The following is a 27,212-nucleotide window of genomic DNA, read 5'->3' as shown; positions in this document are numbered from 1 at the left end:
TTCACTTTTGGCATCGGAACTATCATGTCACTTTGCTCAAAAATGGGAGATAGAAAGTAATATGAATAATGTATGTATATTTATAGACTATTTGTTGCATATTGTTTGTTATAGAAAGTCCTGAAGAAATTGAGGGGTAGTCCCAGGACAAAACACATGTTGACTGGAGCAAATTTGGATTTAAATATATTAAGACACATAAAGAAGAACATAAGTCAAATATTGGATTCTATCTGTTTGAATTAAGGACTTTTGAATACTTATTGCCACATTATTTATCACTGAATCTAAGACTGTGACTAGTGCTTGATGTGCATACATCCCCACTGATAGAGTTGGACAGTGTTCCCACTGTGTTTAATTAAAAATAGTCTTTGGGGTACTTGCTCTGTGATTGAAATGATGTCCATAATAATTGTAACAGAACATATCTCCATAATTTTCTTTGTATTTTCAAATATGGTATAATATTGCAAATGAGACATCATAGAATCAACTGTTTTTACATCCCAATTAGCATAAACTACTTTGGCTGTAATTACTTTGTCATGGAAAGTTTGAATACATATGGAATTTGAATGACCTCCATCGGGTCATATATATCAAATAATACATATCCCAAACAATCCCATCAGGAATTGGTATAGCAGAAATGTTCACTAGGGACAAGTCTCGGCGGACTTTGTGTGAAGAAAAATGTGGTTTTAGAACCTCATCCACCTGTTCAACTGTAGAGCGTTCAGGGAGGTAATGACCATGTATCAGTAGGAAGAAAACGATGACAAACCCAATCCAAAGGACAAAGGCAAGTACAGTTCATAAGAGCCATAGATAATTCCATGGAAGAATGAAATAGTTAATTCTGAGCCAAATTATCAGCTTATGTGCTCTTGACAATTCTGTTGCAGTAGAGGCAGATGAGCCAGTGAAAGTGTCATTGATGTCGGCAAAATATCCAGAAGCAGTTTGTGCAAAAACTGGAGCCATGTTTGGAAGAGGAGAACTTGCAAAATACTCCTTTGGTGGTTCATAGTAGACTATGCCATCTGTTTGTGTGGAATTTGAATAGAATCAATTAATATTATTGATGTTATTTGTAGTTGTAGAGGTTAGTTGAACCAATGAAAGCTCATTTTCCACGCTCCCCAAGCTTAGGGAGGTGTCAGTGCTGCTGCTTAAAACCTATAGAGGAACATCCTGGTCCATAGTGCGAGGGATTCGGGTACTACCCAGGAGTCCCCTAGGCCTGGTGTGCAGGATCAGCCATATGGTGTAACTTGACATTGTCGATGGAGACAAAGCGATTTGCTTGGGAACCAGGCAGCGGTGGGAGAATGACAGTTCTGGTACCATCTATTCCCAGGACCGGGTCCGGTGCATGACAGGAAGGGCCGAACTCCTTTTTCACAGTGATCTTTTCACACACTAGATCCCCAACTTTTGGAATCCAGCCGGTAGATGTTATTGGTACATCCCTTATTCCCAAGGAGCCGGCACTGGCAGATACTTTGTCATCACAGAACTGTTGTAAGTGCTGCAAGACAGGGACACATTCATTTATGTCAAAAGGTGTATCTGCCACCTCCACGCCAGGACCATCAAGGTCTGGAACATACATTTGTATTCTGAACAGGCATTCCTATGAAGTACAGCCCCCCAGGGACCTTATGGGCAGATTGTTAAGCGCTCTATGGACTCCATATAGGTGTGTAAGCCAACTATGACTTGTGCCTAATACTCTGGCTGTTAAGGATTGCTTTAAATCTCGGTTTCATCGCTCCACAACACTATTTCCCTCTGGATGAAATGGAGATGAGTCAAGCAGTTGGACCCATAATGTTCCAGTGCCATCACCAGAGCCTTGAGCTCTGCTAGTTGCGCGGTGCCGTCCCCTAAGGTCTGCATGTAAGTGTGTTGTGAATGGAACTTGCCATCTTTCATGTATCCACTCGCGACTGCACAAGCGGCAGAATATTGATGTTTAGTGCCTATAGCTGGTTGGGCTGAAACATCAGTGTACAAAATTGTTTGATTCAATAGGCAATGTGTTTGCTGGAACTGGGTATTCAAATTCGTATTGCAAAAACTCTTGAGTCTGTAATTTTGAGTAAAAAATATAGTCAAAACACTGGCCATCAGATTTGTTGCCCATTGAATCCAATGTGGATGTAATGCCTTAGCGTTAGGGACACTTGCTTTGGTGACAGCCTCAAGGGCCAGGATGGGGGATACGACAATGACACATTCCCCCTGGGCCAGAGGTCTCTCTTTGATGACAGCCATCTGAACAGCAGTGAGAATTTTCTCAGTGGGAGCAAAGCGCTGTTCTGCTTTAGAATACAAATGTTATTTGTATGCTATTGGGACAGTCTCACCCTCATTTAAAGATACATAGGTGAAACCAATAGCTCCAGCAATTACTCTGATGACCAGGTGTTTTTTTATTGTCCCTTGTATGTAGGTGTTTTGCTTCAAGCATGTCTTTTGGTAATGCTCTGCGTGTGTGTTCAACTGTTCAGTATTTGCTGGTAAAGTCAGGACGTATTAAGTCATATAATGGTTAAATGCTTTGTGCATAGTCTGGAATGTATGTTCTGCCAAAATTTTAAAAGCCCAATAAAGACTGGAGTTTTTTTTACTGTATTTGGAGGTTGTGGTTGTGCACATTTTTCCAGAAATTGGGGCTCAAATTTCTTGCATTCATCTGATAATTCGTATCCTAGGAGCAGGACACTAAAGAAGGCTATTTTTTTTTTTTTATTATATTTGTAGCCGAGTTTAGCAAATCCTACAACAATGTGGGCTACCCATCTACCCACATAGGAATATGTATGTTTCTGTGAATATTGGAGACACAGCGTACCACTTTTGCCAGCAACCCTATCTGACTGCCACCTTGAGGAAAGCACAAAGTGAAATGCTAAGAACGTGATGCTTTCCTAGGCGAAAGAACAAGTAGATACAGAAAATAAAACAACACAGCAAATGTGGCTAATGCTAGAAAAATAAAGTGATGTTGAATAAAATGTAACTGGGCTAAAGTGCACAACGGCAGGCCTAGTTTGCTAAAATAACATGTATAAAATATGGCTAAAATAGATATACAACACATTAGGGTGGTCTTCCCCCAACTTTTTGCCGGTCTCTTTCCATTTTAGGTCTCTGTGCAGTTTACCACTGCTGACCAGTGCTAAAGTGATTGTGCTCTCTTCCCTAAAGATGGTAATATTGACTCACACACAAGTGCATATTTAATTTGCTTATAAGTCCCTAATAAAGTACACTACATGTGCCAAGGGCCTGGAAATCAAATGCTACTAGTGGGCCTGCAGCACTGATTGTGCCACCCACATACATTGCTCCTTAACCATGTCTGAGGCCTGCCATTGTGGGCCTGTGTGCCTTCGACTTGGCATTTAACACTACTTGCCAAGCCTGAAGGTCCCCTTTTACTACATATGTCACCTCTATGATAAGCCATACATAGCTGATAGGGCAGGGTGCCATGTAAGTAAAAGGTTTGGCATGTATTTTAAGTTTTACATGTCCTGGTAGTGAAAAACTCCCAAATTCATTTTTCACTTCTGTGAGGCCTACCCCTCTTAGAGGCTAACCTTGGGAATTCCTTAACACACTTTTAAGCTGTAATTTCTGATCAGAAAGATGTATCCACATCATGTTTCAGATCTTTGGAATGGTAAGGATAAATCCTCATTATGATAACGTTGGATTTAACAGTATTATGTTAGAAATGCCACTTTTAGAAAGTGGGCATTTCTCTGTTCTTACTGCTCTGTATGCCTTGCGGCCTACCTCTAATACGCGTCTGGGGTGGGAGAGAAAGAAAACCAACCTTTTCGTTCAGGTGATGGTATATAATTAGTGGCAAACATCCAGATGGAGAATGTAACTTGGCATTAACAGAACCACTTTTATTTTTCAGATATCCTTCCCTCCTGTTCCCTCAAGCACCCTTTCCTTCCCCCAGCTACATTAAACTTCAGTGCAAAAATAGCTAGCAGAATTTGGGGTGCCAGTTGGTGGACCCTTTAAGCTTCACACTAATCCTTAGGAAGGAAGGAAGGGGTTGACAAATGCTATTTTGACTGAAGAAAGACTGGTTGATCAATAGGAAAACAATGGGTTTCATTATTATATTTAATAATGCTAATTTTGATTAGGAAACAGCTAGAAATATAATTTCAAGAATATTTTTAATAGTTACTCAAAATATGATTTAAAGGTGTCAGAAATGGGGTCTCTAGTTGGCAGTCGTTTGCACCCTGCCCAAGTACGGACCCTCACTCTAGTCAGGGTAAGGGAGTCACACAGCTAAGATAACCCCTGCTCGCCCCCTTGCTTGGTTTAAGCAGCCAGGCTTATCTTAGAGGCAATGTGTAAAGTATTTATACACACACACACACACAATAATACAGTAAAAACACTATAAAAGAACTCCACACCAGTTTAGAAAAATAGCTAATATTTATCTGAATAAACAAGACCAAAACAACACAAATCCAACATACACAAGCAAAGATACCACTTTTGAAAAGTAGCAAAAGTCTTAATCCAGGGACTCAATGGTTGTCTCTTTTTGACACACAGTACTTGGGATGCATCAAAAACAAAGACTATGTGGGCCACAGAGGTGAGGCATCGGAAAAAAATTGATGAGTCTGTTCCTTACTGGCAGGGGAGGAGATGCATCGGTTCTCTCCCCGCAGGAGAGGTGATGCGTTCGTTTCTGGTCATAAAGCCTCAGTTCCTTGCTGCGTTACGTGGTCGATGCAAAAGTGACACCCAGGGAAGATGTGTGGGAAAATCCAGAAGCACTGTGATGATAGAGCTGTGGTGGAACAGGCTCTGCATCAGTTCTACAGGGGCTGCATTGATTCTTCTACCACAAGGCAGGAGATGCATTGATTCTTTGACCGCAAGACAGGGGCTGTGTTGATTCTTCTGCCGCAAGCCAGGTGTTGCATCGATTTTTAGCTGCAGGAATCCAATGTGTGGATTTTGTTCCTCAGGATACCAGTTTCCACTTCCAAGGGCCCATAAACTGGATATGGCATCACTTGGCACGTAAGAACTCTCAGCAGAAGAATCCGGGCACTGGCAGATGAAGTCTTTGATGTCCCTGAGACTTCTAACAGGAGGCAAGCTCAGTTCAAGCCCTTGAAGAACTTTGGCAATCAGGATGTAGAAAGCAAAGTATAGTCCTTTTACTCCCAGTACAGAGGCAGCAAGCAGCACCCAGCACATCAAAGCAACAGACAGAGTGGCAGTCCTTCCTATGGCATCCAGCTCTTCCTCCTGGCAGAATGTCCTCAGTGCAGAAGTGTTCTGAAGTTGTGGTTTCAGACGCCCAATACTTATACTCATTTATGACTTTGAAGTAGGCAAAATTCAAAGGAAAGTCTTTGTATTGCACAAGACCCTGCCTTTCCCTACGTTGGCCCCAGACACACTCCATGGGGCTGGAGGGTGTTTTTTGTAAGGACAGGCACAGCCCCATTCAGGTGCAAGTCTCAGCTCCTCCCACCACTCTAGCCCAGGAAGACCCATCAGGATATGCAGGGGACACCTCAGCTCTCTTTGTGTGACTGTCTAGAGTGAATTCACAAGCAGCCCAACTTTCATCCTGACCCAGACATGTATTCCACAGCCAGGCAGAGGCACAGAAATGTTAAGCAAGAAAATACCCACTTTTTAAAAGTGTAATTTTCAAATGTACAACTTAAAAGACCAACTTCACCAAAAAATGTATTTTTAAATTGGGAGTTCAAAGACCCCAAACTCCATATCTCTATCGGCTTCCAATGGGAAATTACACTTAAAAGATAATTCAAGGCAATCCCTTTGTTACTCTATGGGAGAGATATTCCTTGCATTGGTGAAAAACAAATGTAGCAGTAATTCACTATCAGGACTTGTCAAACACACCAGTACAGGTCCTACCTTTTAAATACACGGCATCATGCCCATGGGGCTGCCTTGGGCCTACCTTAGTATTGAAAGGGAAGGTTTGGGCCTGGCAAGTGGGTGCACTTGCCAGGCCAAACTGGCAGTTAAAACTGCACACACTGACACTGTGGTGGCAGGTCTGAGACATGTTTACAAGGCTACTCATGTGGATAGCACAATCAGTGCTGCAGGCCCCTTAGTAAAATTTGTTTTACAAGCCCTGGACACACATAGTGCATTTTACTAGGGACTTTCTAGTACATCAAATATGCCCCTCATGGATAAAACAATTACCAATACAATTTAGATAGAGAGCACTTGCACTTTAGCACTGGTCAGCAGTGGTAAAGTGCCCAGAGTCCTAAAGCCAGCAAAAATGGAAGTCGGCACAGGATCAAAAACAGGAGGTCAAAAGCAAAAAGACAGGGAAAACCTTGCAGAAAGGGCCATTTCCAACAAAAGGTTTTACTTTTTCCTGCCTATAGGCTCTGGAGGCCTATTTGCAAGAGCTCCATCAGCCACTTGTCAGCTGAATAGCCCCCTTGAATGAACTGTAAAATCTGCTCCCAAAGCAGGAAAAAGACATTTGGTGTGGGGAGGTGTTCCTTTTCCTTTGGCAGGATGAACATTTGTACTGTGCCATGGAACTTGCCACATGATTTGTCACAGGTAAATGTTAGCTGATACGTGGGCAGGGTCCATCTTTTTTCCCACACTTAGGGAGGCTCCCAGCCTGCCCTGCTGTTAATCCTGACCCTGCTCAGAGCAACGTCAGGTTTGGCTGGGAGCACCCAACCAGGGTGCTCCCAGGCAGACTGAGAGCCTGTGCAGGGTCTCTTCAGCCCGGAAACTGTGTTGCGGGGCTGGAAAGACCCTACTGCGCATGTGTGTTTGGCCGGCCCGAGATGGCTGGCCAAACATACATGTGCAGTGAGGGAGAGTGCTGAGCACTTCCCCTCGCTGCTCGTCACCCCCGTGGCACTGCCACTTTACCAGAAAACAATAATAAACTCAGTTTATCATCATTTTCTGGTAAAGGTTTAGCAGCTGCTGCTGCTGACGGGGTGGGGGCAGGGGCGACGCTCCTCCGCCATAACGGAGGAGCTACCCCTGCCATTTTCTAAGAATAGCTCCCCAAACTGCCGCAGGGAACTTACCGTCCCATCAGCCTATTCAACTTCTACCAGAATCTGTCTGCGAAGATGACCCAAAGCTGGGTGGTTGAACGATAATCAACACCTCTTTGCCTTTCTAAGCTGGTTTCCAGCATGGCATCAGAATAATTGACCTTGCTTTCAGAGAGACTATTTTGCCAGATGAATATGTCAGGTTAAAAAAACACATAATTGTACGTAGCATTTGTTGATGTAAAACAGCTTTCAGTATTGTCCATCGTACTAAACTGTGGGAGATTCTAGAGAAAGTTGAGATGCCCTACTATTTGCCGTTTGCTGTGAAGGCACTCTATAATGGACTTATGCATGAAATACATGGGGCCCAATTGGGTCAGACGACCGATTATTTTTAGTCACAATTGGAGAGTGCCAAGTGTGCTTTTTTATGTCTGTTTTATTTTTTTCTTTAACTTATTGAGCTGACATTATGCCTAAGTATAGGAACAGGAGATGATCCCACACTTTATGGTAAAATAATTACACTGTTATTTGCCAATGATGCAGCCCTTTTGGCAAAATCGCTAATGAGCTTTAAAAAATCGGTCTGGGGGTGTTTTGACTTATAAAAACCATGGTCTTAGCATGAACAAGCCAAAACCAAAAGTTATGCTCACTCATTCAAACAAAGTTTCCAAGTGTCAAATATGTTTAGAGAAAGTATGCACGGGAAAGACCAGTATACTGTGAGGGACGGTAGCTGATATGAGAAAAACACAAACACTGAAACAGCAATATGAGACAAGAGAAGGGTGGAAACGGTTAGATTTTATGGCCATGATGAAGATGCAGAGACCCATTCTTGAAAATGAACAAAAGATGTTCAGAAAACGTCAAAGACAAATCAAAGATAAATCCAAGATTCAAGCTGAGGAAGGAAATTGGCTAGGAATAAAAGGAAAATCGGCCAGAGGATGAGAAGCTATATCACATGCGACAGGAAAAAAGATAATCTCGATTTTCTTAGAGTTCGATTTATTTTAACTAGTGAGTTAAATATATTTTCTGAGTTCTTGCATGTTTAAATGACCTATGGTGAGGCAGGGACCGTGACTGTTGACTATGCCAACATTAAGCTAACATGAGGATTCGATAGTTACTGGAACTTTATAGAACCCTAGGCTGTGGATATTTTATTTTTCAAGTTCTGGTAGGGCTTCTGTCATTGTCAAATTTTACATCAGATGGACTCATCTTGAGACAACGTTCCTCTATTGTCCAGCATGTGATGGCATTGTAAAAGCAGAAATAACTTTTCTTATATTGTGCCTCTTTTAGCCACCTGCAAGACACAGTTGGCTAGTGTCACATTTAGACAGATTGGTGTACATGACCTGCACAATAATTGCCCAAGTGTCCCCTGTGACCTCCTTCTACCCTCCAGTTTATGAGCCCCACGGCAATGTCTTGTTCTAGCAAGCAGCTGTAACCTACGCATGTATGTAATGCACTGGTCCTTGCCTTACCAATTTCAGTCAGTATCTCCCTAAGCAAATCGCTCCACCAGTTTAAGGGGGTTATTACAACTTTGGAGGAGGTGTTAATCCGTCCCAAAAGTGACGGTAAAGTGACGGATATACCACCAGCCGTATTACGAGTCCATTATATCCTATGGAACTCGTAATACGGCTGGTGGTATATCCGTCACTTTTGGGCCGGATTAACACCTCCTCCAAAGTTGTTATAACCCCCTAAGTCCTTTGACTGGGGTAAAACATATGTGACCCAGAGTGACTGTGACCATTCATGCAAGCTTTGCGTGATACTAAGGACTTTTCTTCTCAGATTTACTAACTCCTCTAAAAAGGTGATAAATGTGAGCACGGGCCACAGAGGGTCACTATGCAGGGGGTGGAGGTTTTCAAGGGAGTTTAGCATCATGGCAGACTATGGGCCTTCTGGGGGACTGTTGCCTGCTCCTCTGTCCTGTTGGAGGGGGTTGTTTGGCAGCCTGGTTACACCGCTTCTGGTCCAAAGGCTGGGGATCTGCCCGGTGGCTTTGTCGGGTGTGTTTAAGCACTGGAATATTTGTCCCATTTCTTTTTACCACCCAATAATTCCCAGTGTAGGAGTTCTCAATCAACTGGGGCAACAGCTCTCCTGGGAATAACACTGTGGCTTGCTCGTAATGGTGGATTTGGTAGCAATGCTTGCATACTTTATCTCCACATCAAGCTGGTCATTTGTAGCTGTGCACAAAGACTGGCGCCACATGCTAATTTGCGTAATATTGGCCAGGGTCAACATTCTTTGGACTGAGACTCCTGGAAAAAAGCAAGATGGTGACAATAAACTAAACCAAATCAAGATGGCAGCAGTACCCTTGGTATCTCTCTCACCTGAACCCGGGAAACTTCCCGGGGTCTGTTCTTGACTTAGAGCTGCAACACACATAAAGTTTGTCACTGCCACTTTGACCTTTGTGTGGCAGAAACAAACAACCTGAATTGAAAACTAGTATATATCCGTAAGCTTCATGAGCCTGCGAGCTGACTCACCATAAGCAATTTATTGCAGTAAGTACGAAGCGCAGTTAAATCACAAAGTTTCCTGTGTGTTGTTTGAGGTCTAAAATCACTCACTTCTTTATCCATATTGTATCACTCGACCAGGACTACACTGTAAAAAAATACTGATTATAAAAATGCTGATTAGTAAGTAAAAAACATAAACAGAGTGTTCCTATTTAAGCATTGGACTGACAGCTGCCACTTCACATGAGTGATAAGTTGAAAGAATCTCTTCTGTAAACTAAGAAAACCAAATATACTTATATAACTAGCATTTTACTGTCAAATCAATCTATAACATAATCAACTGTCAACATGTACTGCAGTCTGTAATCATAAGATGAAAATGTACGGAGCGTATGGAATTCTGTGAAATTCATCACTATTAAATATTTGAGTAAACAGAAAGAATGTTATCCTCAGCCTTTAAGCAACTTGTACAACGGAAGCAAGGATGATTTATTAAATTGAAAGACCTAGGTAAATAAAATTTGCTTTGAGTCTATGACACAAATAAATAGTTACATGTAGAATTTCTGTGAAAACCATAAACATGCTTGAAACCGTGCCTTGTGTCAGATACTTTTTGCACAGTTAAAAAATACTTTGTGTTGTATGTACTAAACATTATTATTTACTTATCGTTACATTGTGTTGTAGTTCTGTAAAGATCTTTACGAGCATGCACACAAGACAACACCCAAGAGTGGCACAGGCAAACACATGTGTCTGTCCCCCCTCCTAAAGGACACAAACGCAAGCACTCACACACCCAACAGCCATCCACCCCACATCAGCATACTGCCATACATCTGCACCTGCACCCAAATCCAGCAGACATGCGCCTCCTACAACCACTCCTTCAACCTTGACTCCATCCCTCCTCCCGCCCCAGTGTCCCTAAGAAGCTTTTCCTTTTCCTTCTTGACCTCTTCCCTCCACCTCACCCCCCCATCCTGCCCATAAGAACAGGGTCCCAACGACCTAGCCCAGCAACTCAGCCAAACAGTCCACGCGGACAGTGGTGGCACCACCTAGTCGTGGTGGCAAGTCAGTGAAGGATCCCTCTCCACCAGCTAAGAAGGTGAAGGATCCCACACCTCCTGCCATGAAGGGGAAAGAGCCTGCACCTCCTGCTTTGAAGGGGAAGAAGCTCTCGACTCCTTCCCAGAAGGCTAAGGAACACGCACAACCTGCCATGAAGGGAAAGAAGCCCTCAACCCCTGCCAGGAAGGGTAAGGATTCCATGCCTCGTGCCATAAAGGGGAAGAAGCCCTCGACTCCAGTGGAGGCTGTCAGCGTGACACCTCCACCACCACCAGTGGTCATGGGACCCCCACCGCCAGCTGTGGAAGTGCATCCCTCCCCACCAGCTAAGGTTGCCCAGGAGGCACCTTCACCTGCCACCCCAGTTCAGCCCTCACCACCAGCAGAGGCTACCCAGGAGGCACCTTCACATGCCACCACAGTTAAGCCCTCACCACCAGCAGAGGCTGCCTAGGAGGCACCCTTACCTGCCACCCCAGTTAAACCTTCAGTTCCAGATGACACAGTGCAGCCATCACCACCAGCGAAAGCTATGTAGGCCACCCTCCAGGGGCTGCTGTAGGAGGGGCCCCCTCCAGAACCAGTGGGAAAGTCACCCACTCCAGAGACTGTGGCCTTGCACTCCCCAGCAGAGAGAAATGGGCATGGAGCCCCCTCCAAAACCAGTGGGAAAGTCACCCTTTCCAGAAACTGTGGCCTTGCACTCCCCAGCAGAGAGAAATGGGCATGGAGCCCCCTCCAGAACCAACCAGTGGGAAAGTCACCCACTCCAGAGTCTGTGGCCTTACAATCCCCAGCAAAGAGAAATGGGCATGGAGCCTCCTCTAGAACCAGTGGACTTGTTCCCATATTCGGTTGAGGTGTCCGCCAACCCGCATCCCCCTGAGGTGCCTGCCCTATTGCACACTGATACCCCTGCAGAGTTCTATCCGGATGAAGTCAGGAATCGAGTTGGGCCTTCGACTGTGCCCTTAGTACATTGGCCTGGGAAGTGGCCCTTTGTGTACATTTGTACATATCTGTTTCACGTACAATTGGAATATTTTTTAGCTGTTTATATCAATACATTCTCATTGGTGCATTCTTGTTGTCTTTGCATTATTCTGCTGTGTATCGTGTGCCATTGTTTTTTTTCGTGTGCAGCTGGTTGTGTATATGGTGTGTGTGTGTGTGTGTCGGGTGTGTGTTGTGCGTGTGTGTGTCACTCTCGTTTTCCTCCCTCCCTCCCTTGTGTGCTAGACTGCAGTACTCACCATTGTCGTCTTCGTCGGCATTGGTGTTCCAGGTGGAGCATGACGTAGAAAAGCATCGGGAAGACTTGCAGTTCCGGTTCCATAGCGGCGATGTTCTTCCCTGGGTCTCTAATGGTGAGTCCTTTCTCTTCCGTGATGCGTTTCTGCCAGGCTTTTGATGGCGTTGGTACCACCCCGAAAAATCTAGCAGATTGATGTGTCAAAATATGGTGGGTGGTACTTTCTCTTCCGCCTGGCTGTTGACAGCTACCGCCGTAGTGAGTGTTGTTTCTGCACTGGCAGTTGGTGTGGTACATTAGCTGTCTATGGGAGTTCTCACCGCCATGGTCATAATTTGCCGGTAATTACCACCAGCCTGTTGGCTGTATTACCGCCTCTTTATCACTCACCGTCATGGTCATAATGAGGGCCTAAATTCATAGAAATGAAACTAAGTGGGAGTTCAGGCTCCTTGGAAAATATTTGAATTATTAGCATCACCCATTCTAGCACTTTTGCTCAAGAATTTTTTTTTAAATAATGTATTTCTTACACTAGCATTATTTCTCCCCTTTCAATAAACTGAACATAAATAGAGATAAGCATTCTGCATGGCGTTCATCAAAGGAGATTGGTGAGGTTGTCCAATGCTGTCATGTTTTCACTTCAATTTTGTGTGACATTTCCACAGATTCAGTATGCTTCAAACTTATATGTGAAATTTAGAGGGATACATTTTAACAAGCTTTCCACTTTCCTGCTTCCTTTTGGTCGTTTCTGAAATGACACCCATTTCTTTAAGTCTGGCTTAAGAGATAAGAATGACGCAATGGGTGCAACAGAAGGATTGGCACTATGGGTTACTCTCCACAAAAACGTAGAAGCACAGTTTCTGGAGAAACACCTGCACTTAACATATCTAATGGGCCTTCTTTCTCAGAGATGCAGCAAACTGAGGACTTCTCACAAGTAGCACTCTTTGTCTAAACTGCTGCCAGACTGCTCAATGTCCAGTAAGCCCTGGGTTTTTAGACAGCAATGCTTTATAGTCTTGACTAGACACTTCAGTCTTCCATGTGTAAGTTTCAAAGACACAGCATGGAATGACTGTTCTTGGCTATAATCCAAGAATGGCTCAAGTGCCAAGCATGGGGTCATGTGATGATGAAGTTTATTATAAAACTAACATTACAATAAGGAAGTTAATTATATAACTGACAACATACAATTAGTGAGTTTCTGCCAGATACATTCACATTGCCCTTCTCCCAACATTTGTCATCCATACACCCATATTTGAATACACCCAGCTGTGTATCCAAACCCATCTATCCAACCACCAAGCTATCAATGAATGCACACAGCCATCCAAATATCTGTTCATCCATGTATCCACATGCATCCACGTGATCAATCCATCCATGCATCCATCCTATATCTACCTGTGTTTTCATGTACCCATATATCAGTTATTTGACTCCAGATGCATCTGAATGTATGTATGCCTCATTTTTGTGCTCTGTGCACATTCGGTCCCGTTCACATGGGAAGTCGAAAACTGGGTCCTGTACTACTATTCCTAGCTTCAGAGTAAATTTACAACTTTCTTGGACTTCCAGCAGAACCTCCGGAAGTTAGTACCCTGAAAGCTTTCCAAGATTAACTCACATTCGCAAGCATTCATACCTATGGAAGGGCCGAAAATGCACAATTCTGAATGAGTCACTGTAACTCTATGCTAGGTTTTATTTTTATCTCTCCAGAGGAGAAATATATGGCCTCAACAGTTTTAATTACGTTTCGTCCACTTTTCCCCTTCTGAAAAATGGTTTTGTCCCCAGAAGCAACTATACAACTGGTTAAGGATTGGAAACTGTCAACAAAAGGTTTGCTTGTATCTACAAACACAGAGGTTTGTTGGTGCTCATCTTCTTTTAAGGTGTCTCTGCTATGAATTGTCCAAAGGCTGTCAGTCAGGGTATTTTCTTCATGCTTACAATTATGCCATATTTGTGATGTTTGTTGTGTGAGTAAATGTCAATTTATGGGCCCAAAACTGTGAAATATAAACTTGAATTTGAGATTGCAAATAAAGCCATTTGTGCAAGCAACTAACGTGGTGAAATTGTGAATCTTCACAAGTCGTAGGTGACCTTGATAGAGCGAACCGTAGTAATAATTTACCTGTGTTCGGACGCTCTTTAGGCCGATGAATCTTTTGACTAAGTGGGAACTCTCCGTACTCTTATATCGATCAGTCGCATCAAATCAATAATCAATAACGAACATAAGCAATACCTTGATCAACATAACACTTAACAATTAATCCAGAATACATTTCGGCGAACCCTGACCTTTCAGTCAGGAATAACCACACCAGTTTATTGCAAAGTTAGTGAATTTATTTCCCTATATTAACAAAGCTAGCACAATATATATGTGTCTCAACACCAAATGATAAACATAAATGAACATTAATAGCTGTCCATAACGGCGAAACAAGTGTAATCTATGTAGCATTTGAATCACAAGGCATTCGATAATGGCAATGCAAATCACTAATACGATAATCTGTAATGAGCTAATTGCGTACATTTAGTCAGCATAACAAGATCTCAAATTGCATCGTGCGACATATGGAATCCTCGTCTAACCTCAAATTAGCATCAGCATGTGGGACTTCATGCGAAAACAATTTAGCAACATTAATTTAGAAAACTCCTAACTAGGGCTCTTATCAAAATCAGCAGTTGGTTACCTAAAAGAAACACAATGCAATTTTACAATTTTCCTTTCATATTTACCAATTACGATCAGCCTACAAGGAAGTCTTCGTCTCACAGGTACCGTTTCTCGATCAGCATGGGACGGGGCAAAGGGGCAGGGGTGGACGGGGCAATTGCCTCACGGCGGCAATAAAACTACTACTTCATGCAAAGGGCATTTCAAAGTTAAAGTCTCTAGGGCAAGAATCATTTAAAGTCTCTTTCTCTCGATTAGAGAAAGCATCAAAGTCTCTTTCAAAATGGCGTCGCAGCAAAGTGGGCCATAATAGCTACGAAGTCTACAAAATGGCGTAGTGTCCGGGTAATGGCCTAATCTCTTCTCGTGCACCTGGTTTTTATAGACAACAGTTCGAATCCAGTAGGGTCTCCATTGGAGGGTTCATAGGTTAGTTTCAAATTGTCCAATCAAAAACAACAGTTCTCAAGCTTTTACTTAAGCATACATTATCCTTGGAGATGGGTACGCAAGTCGCAACATTGTATTCCAATTAGTTCACTTTCAGAGCCTCCATTGTCCGCACCTGCAAATCGACCTTGGAGTAAAGAGAAAATATGCCAGGCTGGCACGAAACTTTAAGATAAGCATGTGAACGGTCTCAGTGGAAAAGTACAGCTTCAAGCAAAAATACACGTTTAATAGCACATTGGAAAAATACGAGCATCTAAACCGTGAGACCAGGCAACTAGGCCAAAGCCTCCATTAAAGTAATGCTAAGCTAAAGCATTTCAAACAAGCAAATCGTAGCACACGTTTATGATTATGTCGGATTAGTGCAATTCTAATACACCACGTTATATAAAGCGCGCTTATAAATGTTGGCAAACTACTCTAAGGGCACATTTTGTCCCCGTACAATCTTTATTAGTTCGGTTAAAGTCACACATGATTATTTCACACTACGTTTATGCGTTAATAAATCAAAACCTTCATTTTCTGCTTCATCAATCCCTCCTCTGATGATTACTGGTCATCACACAAATTAAGCCCACAAATTTTATTCCATTAAAATTCTGTCAGTTCTCTTTTCCTTTTAGTTCCCCTGGTTTGCGCTTTGTATTCTTCTGCCATTCTTTTCATAATTTTCTCCTCCTTTCTTCTTTTAATTCTTTCCATAATCATTATTATTCCCCTTTTTATTCCCCAAATTCCAAATACACAAATTATCACTATTAAAATTCCCTCTATTATTTTTAACAATATTCCATTCCAAATTCCCCCAATCCAATGTCCCACGGAAGCAAGTCCTTTTCCAACCTTCTCCCACACTCCTGGTTCTTTCAGTTCCTTCAAATCTGCACTTTCTTTTGTTAGATTAGCAAGCATAGTTTTAATTTTCACACTATTGTCAGGGATATATGTACAACAGTGTCGTGCACCAAGCATTTTGCAAACGCCACCATCCTTTGCTAAAAGAATGTCTAAAGCAAGCCTATTTTGAAGAGTCATAGCTCTTTCCGCTGCAAGTTCAGCATCTATCAGGATTATAGCACCTGAAAACTTTGTCAACATGTTATCCACTATAGTAGACAACTTTCTTATTTTGATGGAATTCAGCACAACTCCCAATGAAGGAATCATGGCTCCAAATATATCTCCTACCACAGCAGCTGCGGTCTCTCTTTTCTGGATACGATGGGATCCAGATGTCTTTTGAATCATCGATAGGTCATCCAGTTGATAAACCTTTGGGAACACTATACCCAAATAACATCTCCCCCACCATCCCTTTGGAAGACGATAATAGGCATTATACCCACAAATGTAATATACACCTGGAATGACAGGGTCAAGTCCATCCATCATGAATGTCCATTTGGCCTTAAAGATAAACGTGTGTTTACACTCACTCGCTCCTACAAAAATGTTGTCATAATAAGATTCACCTCGATATATACAAAATTTCCCTACATGCCAAGCATCTAAAGCTATTCTCCCTTGTGTTTTTATTGCAGCAAAATCATAATTATCTACTGAAGTCCTCTTATGTAGCTCCTTTTCTAATTTCGCATTCATTTGTGCCCTTCTATCATCTGTGCGATCTAAAAAGCTTATTTCTACTGCAGAGAGCGAGCAGGTAAGATTTTCCCTATGAGCGTGAGCCGTTTTAAAAGGTAGCATTGGCTCGAAAAATTCCCTCATTATCTTAGCATCCCAATCTTTAGCAATCTGGCTTAGCTGCGCTATTATAGGAACATATGCAAAGGTAACATCATAATTTGAGTAAAAATACTGTATGTTAGTTTGACCATAAAACCTAGACATTACTATACTACATGTAATCCCGTATGTAAGAGGCATGTGGTGATATGTCACCCCTTCCTTCACTGATGTCGGTATCTGTGTACACACATAACAATCTTTCGCATCCATTGTCTCAACATATTCTGTTAGCAAGCGATAGAAAACATTATACGAAAGCTCTTTCTTATCGTGCAAGAGTCTCTCATCCAATGCTAGCCTCTTCAATGCGGTTAGTTCAGTGACAGTAACAGGAGCAAAAGTAGAAGCAGCAATTTTCTCATTCTCACCCTTTCCATGCATTCCAAGCACAATTGCCATTATTATTAGTACACATGCAATTACCAAGCCTATACACACATATTTACAATATTTCTTTCTATTGTTTTGCGTCATGATCTGTATAGAATCAGAGAGCTAGAAGCACCTATAAATGAAACTATTTAGCAATTCAGTTACAAAGCTGAACGAGCGCAATGTTCACACAGTTTTCTTCAGGAGGCCAGTCACTTATCGGTTAGCAGCATTTGTCTCAATTCGGCAATAACTCAGTCTTTATCGGTTTAGCAAAGTCTCAGCTGGTTGTTTGTTTCACTTTAGATTGTAGCAAGCAGTATCATTTATCACCCTTTCAATCAACACTGTCCATAAAACTTTTCTTTTCTATTGGTATCTCTTCCTCTTCTTCGTTCTCGATGCTTAGAGATACAAACTCGTCAGTCCAATCGTCATTGACTGCATATGCCCATTCAGGACCGGAATACCTTCTGTTCGGTATCCTTTTCCTTTTCAATTTTGCTTCTCTTTTCGATTCTGCCTCGCTGGTACTTTCCTCTTTTGTCAAGTCTTTTTCTTCACTCGAGGTTGGTACCACGACAGACACTTCTTTTCTTTTCTCTTTTACTTTTGGCCTTTCTCCGTCGTTCAAACCTTCTCCAGTCCTTTGTTTTACTGGTGATATACTTAGTCTCCTCTTTGCACCGTGTCCATTCGATGGACCTGCGACCTTTTCTGTAGAAGTTTGAACCTTTTCGCTCTGTTCTGCCTTGTCCCCTCCCTCTGGGGAATCGATCACGTTCTCTCTTTCTTTTTCTGTATCGTCTGTTTCTGGGAAAGCCCTCCTCTGATCAGGCTCTCCTGCCTTTTCACCTTTTTCGAGCCCTTCTTCACCGTTACTTTCGTCAGGCTCTGTATCACTTTCAGCTGCTTCAGGTTCTTTGTCACCTTCAGCTGCTTCAGGCTTTTTGCTACCCTCAGCTGCTTCAGGCTCTTTGTGACCTTCAGCTTCTTCGTCGCTGTCTGAACTTTCTCCTTGGTCTTCCCCAAGTGAGTCGGACTCTTCGTTCTCCAATAATATCTCTCTCTCTCCTGCTTTTGCCTGTTCGCTTTCAGTTCGGTTTTGTTCTGTCTCAGCACTCGGCACTGTTTTATCAGGCACTGGCAGTTTCAGTGCTTCAACTTCCTCATCTGTGGGACACAACACCTTCTTTGTGTGACTGGCGTGAATCCAGTTGGGAACCCCCGCACACTTCACAGCGGTAGTTGTCGTCAGGATCACTTGGAAAGGGCCTTTCCAACGGGGTTCCAGACACGACTTTCTCACGTGCTTCTTTACCACGACCCAGTCACCTGCTTTCAGTGCGTGTCCTGGACCTTGGATCGGTGGCAAGGTGGTCGCTTCCACCTGGTGAGAGAAAGAGCGAACCACGTCAGCCAGTCCTTTGCAGTAGTCTAACACCATATCATCTGTAATATTCAAAAGCGCGTTTGCGGGAACTGCAGGAAGTCTCATAGCCCTGCCCATGAGAATTTCGTGCGGAGACAGTCCAGTTTTTCTATCAGGGGTGTTTCTCATTGACATTAGCACTAAGGGCAATGCGTCAGGCCATTTCAAATTTGTCGATGCACATATTTTCGCCATTCTTGATTTCAGTGTACCATTCATCTGCTCCACCAATCCTGATGCTTCAGGGCGATAGCTACAATGCAGTTTTTGCTCAATGTTCAGCGCTTCGCAGAGTAACTTTATCACCTCGTTATTGAAGTGACTTCCCCTATCTGATTCTAAAGAGATCGGGAATCCAAAACGTGGTATTAACTCTCTCAACAATAACTTTGCAACTGTAAGGCTGTCATTTCTACGTGTGGGGTATGCTTCAATCCAGTGACTAAAAATGCACACAATCACCAACACATACTTTAGACCTCCATGCACAGGCATCTCAATGAAGTCCATCTGCATACGACTAAAAGGCCCGCTTGCCCTACCAATGTGGCTCGCGTTCACAACTGTTCCCTTTCCTGGGTTCATCTGCTGGCAAGTGACACATCGATGGCAAACTGCTTCTGCAGCTTGACGAAATCTGGGGTTAAACCAATCAGTTTTGAACAATCTTATCATGGCATCTCTCCCTAGGTGAGCTTGCCCATGATAGAACCGCGCAAGCTGTGATAAGAGACTGTTTGGCAAAACAAATTTTCCCTCATTTGAAACCCATAACTCGTCTGGTCTCTTTATACACTGTGATTTAATCCAGGAATCTCTTTCATCCTCCCTGATGTTATTCTGCAATGCTTTTAATTCATCTATCGTTACGACCTTCAAGGCAAATGCTTCAGCTGGTTCTAGTTCTGGCTCACTTATTGAATTCCATTCATCTCTGAGTAATATACAGTTCAAGGCACAAAATCTTGCGACTTGATCCGCATATGCATTTCCCAGAGAAACATAGTCCTGTCCTTTCGTGTGAGCACTGCACTTTAACACTGCAACTTCAGCTGGCACTTGAATGGCGTGTAACAATTCCCTTATCCTTTCCCCATTCTTCACTGGGGATCCTGAAGAAGTCAGGAAACCTCTCTGTGACCATAGTTGTCCAAAGTCATGCACAATCCCAAACCCATATTGACTATCAGTGTAAATGGTGACTTTCATCAATGCAGACAGTTGACATGCTCTGGTAAGGGCTACAAGTTCTGCTACTTGTGCAGAATAGACTCCTTGGAGCCATCCCGCTTCCAAGACACCTGTTACAGTACATACAGCGTATCCTGCTTTCAAAATCCCCATCCCGTCTCTTAGACATGAACCATCAACAAAAAGAATTTGGTCATTTTCATCAAGCTTAGTATCCTTAATGTCCGGTCGGGGTTTTGTGCAAAATTCAGTCACCTGAAGGCAGTCATGCTCGATGTCTTCAGCGTTCTCAATTTCAGCATTTTCTCCAGGAAGCAAGGTTGCTGGATTCAACGTAGTGCACCTTTTCAGCTGCACATTCGGTGAGCCCTGAATAATCGTTTCATACCTTGTGAGTCTTGCTCCAGTCATGTGTTGCGTTTGGGAGCGGGTCAAAAGTATCTCAACTGAGTGAGGGACCATGACTGTTACTGGGTGTCCCATCACTATTCCTTCACTCTGAGTGAGGCTGATACCAACTGCTGCTACGGCGCGCAAACACCCTGGGAGTGCTGCTGCGACCGGATCCAAAGTAGCTGAAAAATACGCTACTGGTCTGTTTACGCCACCATGGGCTTGAGTCAAGACAGACAAAGAACATGCATCACGTTCATGGCAAAACAATGTGAAAGGCTTTGTGTAATCAGGCATACCTAAAGCTGGAGCCCTGCACATGCATTCTTTCAGTTCAACAAAAGCATCCATCTCATCTCCTTTCAGCTCAATTTGATCCAAGGCATCCTTCTGGGTCAGCTTCAGTAAAGGCTTTGCTAGAGTCGAGAAGTTGGGAATCCACTGGCGACAGTAGCCCACCATTCCCAAAAACTTCCTCACCTCCTTTCTCGTCTTGGGCGGACTCATTTGAAGTACACTTGTTATTCTTTCCTTCATTATTCTCCGTGACCCCTTCTCTATCTGGTGACCCAAGTATTTCACTTTCTCCTGACAGAACTGCAATTTGGCAGGAGACACCTTGTGTCCATTCCTTCCCAAATGGTTCAACAGAGCAATGGTATCGGCTGTGCAGCCACTTTCTGTCTTTGATGCAACTAGTAAGTCGTCAATGTATTGTACTAGGGTTGACTCGAATGGCAATTCTAATGCTTCCAAATCTTTCTTTAGAATCTGATTGAAGATTGACGGTGACTCAGAAAACCCTTGAGGAATTCGGCACCAACTGTACACTCTGTCTAAGAATTTGAAACAAAAGAGGAATTGGCTGTCCTCATGAAGAGGCACAGAAAAGAATGCTTGTGACAAGTCGATGACTGAGAACCACTCAGCATCGCAAGGGACCTGGAACATTATCACAGCTGGATTTGGTACGACAGGGCAACACTTGACTATGATGTCATTTATTTTTCTCAAGTCCTGCACAAGTCGGACCTTTCCACTTGGCTTTATTAGTCCCATTATTGGTGAATTACATGGACTACTTAACACTTCTTTCAGTACTCCTTGTTTTACAAATTCGTCAATAAGTTGAGCAACTTTCATGAGGGTGTCTTGTGCCATGTGGTATTGTGGGGTCTGGGGAAAGATCGCATTGGGCTTTACAGTCACTTTCACTGGTTCCACTCCTTTCATCAATCCCACCTCTTTCCCTGTCATGTCCCACACTTCCTTTCCGACTGTCTCCCGTAATTCAGCTGGAATATCTTCTTCAGTTATCATCGGGAAAAGACAAATCAGAGGATATTCTTCATCTACCGTTTCCATCTCATCCCCCTCTACACTGTCCTCTTCTTCCCCATCACTGCTCGTCTGGATTGTTATTCCTTCGTTCGAACACATGATCGAACAACCCAATTTGCACAATAGGTCTCTCCCTAACAGTGCTATCGGGCTTGAGTCACATATCACAAACTGATGCACCCCTTGATAGTTACCGATGCTGACTGGTACCGGATCTGTTATTGGGTTCGTCAGGTGCCTGTTTGCTACTCCCACCACTTGGACTGTCCTCCCTGAGAGTGGCAAATTTGGTACTTCACTGCTCTTAACAGTTGAACGTGTGGCTCCTGTGTCAACCAAGAACGAGACACGATGACCCATTACTCTTCCCTCTACGTACGGACCCTTTTGATCAACTTCCAAGGATGCTGCAAGCACACAATCTCCTTCTTCTTCTGAGCTCTCACTCTCCCATACATTGTTTATTCCACTCTCACTGTGTAATGGGAACTGTTGTACGGTGCCATTTGTACTCATTACCTGACCCGAGACCTGTGGAGGAACCATCACTTGCTGCTGACTCATTGGTGCCAAAGGTATTTGCATTTGCTGATTAGGTACCATGGGTAACTGCTGTTGCATCGGCTGCATTTGCGTCATCTGCATACGGGGCATCTGCATCTGCTGCGGCTGCATAGGTTGTAATCCCTGCAACTGATTTATGGTCTGAAAATTTGGGTTTGGACCTCTCATTTTCGGTCCCCTCATTGTCTGAAATGCATTGACATCATTGTTTTGCTGACCAACACCTACACCTGCACCTGCACCTTCCTGCACCACCATCGGGCACTCGCGTTTCCAATGACCGACAATTCCGCACACGTGACACGGCATCACCTTCTTCATTGCCTGCACACCAGTCACAACAGTGTTCAAATCCGGACCATTATTCACAAAACCTCCTCTGCCTCTGCCTCTGGCCTGTGGCTGAAACATCATATTTCCCTGCAACTGCGGCTGCGGTTGCGGTACCTGCTGTTGGAACCCTTGCATCCCTTGCAAACCTTGCAGACCTGTCTGAGCTGCCTTAAGTTGCATCATCATCACCTTCTCTTTCAACTTTTTCTGTTTCACTTCAGTTTCGTCGCTACAGTATTTCGCATAATTCAACACCTCATCAATCGGTTTCGACTGCCAACAAATCAAATGCGACTTTATCATCTGACTTATCTCTGGCCTCAGCCCTTCCACAAATCTGAACACAAAATGAAGCATGTCCTTCGCCTCTATTGTTTCCGTGCCACTGTAGTTCTTGAACGCCTTCAACAACCTCTCATAGTAACTATGAATCGACTCTTTAGCCTCTTGGGCCGTTCGATCGATCTTCTGCCAATCCACATTTTTCGCGGCAACCTTCGTCTTCAAATGCTCAACCACCTTGTAGTACAAGCTCATCACCATAGGTGATGGTGCACCCGTCTCCCTGTCTCTTTCTGGTTCACTTGTCGGCCAACCTACAGCTCTTTTGCAATCCTCCCACAAATCTGCTGGAACTACAATCTCGAAGAGAGTGTTCAGGTCTTCCCAGAGACATTTTGCAAGCTTCACAAACCTATCGGTCTGTTGATACCATTCAATCGGTTTCTCTCTCAGTTTGGGAAAATCATCCGTAAAAGACTGAATATCGCTTCTGTGCCATGGTACATGTATTTTCCCCCTGCTGTCTCCCTCATTGGTAACATGGTTACTGTTTCGCTACTCTGTGGTCTTTTCTCATTATGCTCTGTAGCACTGTCCCTCCTCTTTTCCTTCCTCTTTACCCATCTGCTTTCCCACTTGTCTAAGCACCTCCATACTTGTGCACTCTGCAGCAATTCTCTAAGGTGCGCCTTCATGCCTGCTGACCTCATGTGTTCAAAATCTGTGGCCCCAAAATCCAACCTATAGCTTCTGCTCAAGTGTTTCATCTTGTCTATGTCAATCCCGTTTCTGTCCGCTACTTCCTGCAAGCTTTTATGTACCTTGTTCACTTCTTTCGTAATCTTTGGACATAGGTATCTCAACTCTACTTCCGTGTAGGACTCTAACCTATTCACACCCATAGTCCCTTCCACCAATTCTTGTGCTTCCATGTTCAGCCTCATCCTATTCAGGTAATCTTCTCCTTTCCCACTGTCTGAACTTTGTGTGGAATTCAAACTGTTGAACCACTGTGTCAGCTGTTGCGCATTTACCCCCATCAGTGTAGCATTCACATCGACTGCCATTGATGGTTGCGGCAACTTTTCAGTATTCGATGTTAGAGGTATTATCAGTGGGGGGCTCGACCTCACCAGTGTTGACTGAGCACATATGGGACTAAACTCCATCAAGGACCCAGATCCATTTGGCTGAGCCGCTATAGGAGTTATCCCTGGAGTGTTTTCTATGCACCTCCTCTCTGTCCCATTCTGCAGCATTGATCCCTGACTGCTCATACCTAAGTTAGGCTGACTATACAAAGGTACCGGTGGACCTACAGTAATGGGCAGTGATATCGCATCTGTGTTTTGTCCGTTTCCCATGTTCTGTGGCATGTTCATTCCCACACCATGGGTCATCATTGCCGGCATGCCCATCTGACTCCCCGTCATCTGAGCATGTGCATTTCCCCCTGCATCTGCTTTTGAGGCATCAAAAACTGAGTTGATTCGGCTTGTGCCAATGTCGGGTTGTGACCATTCTGTACTCCCCTTACGGTTTGTTCTAGAACCATTCCTCCACTATTGTCACTGCTGTAGTACCCTGGCATCTGCGGCTGATAATTTTCTGCTGGTTTCAACATGGGCACATCTGGATATATTCTCCTAACCTGCGGTATCTGCGGAGTGAACAATAAACTCGGGTCCTTAGATCCCGATGATGCTCCTGAACTCTGGGTTTCACTGTTCCGTACCGATGCCGGAGGGGCAGAACTGGTACTTGGACCTTGTCCATTCTCCGCATAAGGTGGTGGACGGTCGTTCAGCAATTGCATTATTAACTCCTCATCCTCTAACTCCTCTTCTCTTCTCAACTTTTCCTCGTCCTCTCTATCCTTGGAACACTTCCTGTCTGTCTTACAGGTAGCTTTCTTGCCTGTCTCTTCTTCTTCCTTAGTAATTGCGGGAAACAGTTTTATTCCCTGCAGTACATCTGACCTCCACACCTTCTGTGCATTATCCCACCTAGCATCCGCTAGTGTCTTTTCTACCTTTCTCATCCTGGTCTCAAACTTCTTCTGCTGTTGCTGTCTGGCCATTAGTTCCCAAATCGCTAGAGCCTCAAACTGTGCTGGCCTTGGAGGTACCTTCATGTCGTACATCGTGAATCTCAAATTCTCTAGGATCCTTATATTGAATGTCCCATGTATCGGGAACGCTACGCTCCCATGTTTCTCTGTCAGTTTGTGCCATTGCTTTAGCCAAAGACACGGAGCTACCCCCTTCTCTTCCATTACAATGTAAGCTGGTGTACCTTCGGGCGGCGTCTCCTCTCCTACACTCGCTTTAATGTAAGACTCCCCCTTCATCGCACTCCTGAATGCTTTAAAGAATTTCATTTTCTCGTCTTTTATTTCACAAAGTTTGTAATCAATAGGTGACTTTAATTCCCGGAATACTCTTCGCCTGCCTTTCCCCTTCCAATCGAGCCCCACGGACTGCGTCCAATCCGTGCGCGACCCTTCTCTGCAACCAACCTATCCCAGCGCGGCTCCTAGTGACGTCACACTCACACACACTGCGGCTAACAAAGCCTCGCGGCTAGTCTTCCTTCACTCACCTCTTTTCGTAACAACTTCTTGCATATATTGCGAGCTACCAAAAAATAAAACAGATCTGTCGGTTTACTACAGGAAGGGTAACACAGTCGCTTCAGGACCTTAGGGACCTTTCACTAGCCTCGGCCGCTATTCCGTCTTTCTCGGTCCCCACGTTCGCAAGCAAATCTGACCCGCAGACCTACTCTCAACTTGTCAATGATCTATCCTAGTGCACTTAGAATCTTGTCAAAACCCGAAGTCGAAGTTTCTTTCACTCCCTAACACACGTACCGACTTGTTGACCACGCCCGATCAACCTACTAAACCGCCCAGACCACAACATGGATCAACATACTCCGGAGTCTCTTGACCTCGCAGGGCCCGTCTCAACAACAACAACCACGTGGACCTTTTTATGCACAAAGCGCCACACGCACATGAAGTTCGACAACTTCCCTACTCTCACACTCGAAGCCGCACCTCCGCTATTTCTATGAAGTTCGACGACTTCTCTACTTCTACACTCGGAGTCGCACCTCCGCTATCCTCTAAAAGAAAAAATCCCTCGCAACCTTTTCACACACCCTGCGGCAATAAGCTGTGCAAGCGCAAAACCCTAACTTCACTCATACCATCACTAGTACCGCCAACGCTGTTTCCACACCTCCATTCTCTCCATTCGCAAGCTCCGAGATCCCGGGAAAGTCGCGGTGGACCTAGCCCATCATCATTCTGTCAATCTATTTTATCCAAGAAAAATCTAATTCAACTTCTCGAGTGGGGTCTCAAAATGCGTAACCGTTAATTCAACACCATGTACTTTAAGAATACAGGGTCCCAAAAGACGAAACCGTCCTCTGCTACCATCTACTGATAGAGCGAACCGTAGTAATAATTTACCTGTGTTCGGACGCTCTTTAGGCCGATGAATCTTTTGACTAAGTGGGAACTCTCCGTACTCTTATATCGATCAGTCGCATCAAATCAATAATCAATAACGAACATAAGCAATACCTTGATCAACATAAAACTTAACAATTAATCCAGAATACATTTCGGCGAACCCTGACCTTTCAGTCAGGAATAACCACACCAGTTTATTGCAAAGTTAGTGGATTTATTTCCCTATATTAACAAAGCTAGCACAATATATATGTGTCTCAACACCAAATGATAAACATAAATGAACATTAATAGCTGTCCATAACGGCGAAACAAGTGTAATCTATGTAGCATTTGAATCACAAGGCATTCGATAATGGCAATGCAAATCACTAATACGATAATCTGTAATGAGCTAATTGCGTACATTTAGTCAGCATAACAAGATCTCAAATTGCATCGTGCGACATATGGAATCCTCGTCTAACCTCAAATTAGCATCAGCATGTGGGACTTCATGCGAAAACAATTTAGCAACATTAATTTAGAAAACTCCTAACTAGGGCTCTTATCAAAATCAGCAGTTGGTTACCTAAAAGAAACACAATGCAATTTTACAATTTTCCTTTCATATTTACCAATTACGATCAGCCTACAAGGAAGTCTTCGTCTCACAGGTACCGTTTCTCGATCAGCATGGGACGGGGCAAAGGGGCAGGGGTGGACGGGGCAATTGCCTCACGGCGGCAATAAAACTACTACTTCATGCAAAGGGCATTTCAAAGTTAAAGTCTCTAGGGCAAGAATCATTTAAAGTCTCTTTCTCTCGATTAGAGAAAGCATCAAAGTCTCTTTCAAAATGGCATCGCAGCAAAGTGGGCCATAATAGCTACGAAGTCTACAAAATGGCGTAGTGTCCGGGTAATGGCCTAATCTCTTCTCGTGCACCTGGTTTTTATAGACAAC

Source organism: Pleurodeles waltl, chromosome 10 (assembly GCF_031143425.1).
Source record: "Pleurodeles waltl isolate 20211129_DDA chromosome 10, aPleWal1.hap1.20221129, whole genome shotgun sequence".
Lineage (NCBI taxonomy): Eukaryota > Metazoa > Chordata > Amphibia > Caudata > Salamandridae > Pleurodeles > Pleurodeles waltl.
This window is presented reverse-complemented; position numbering follows the sequence as displayed.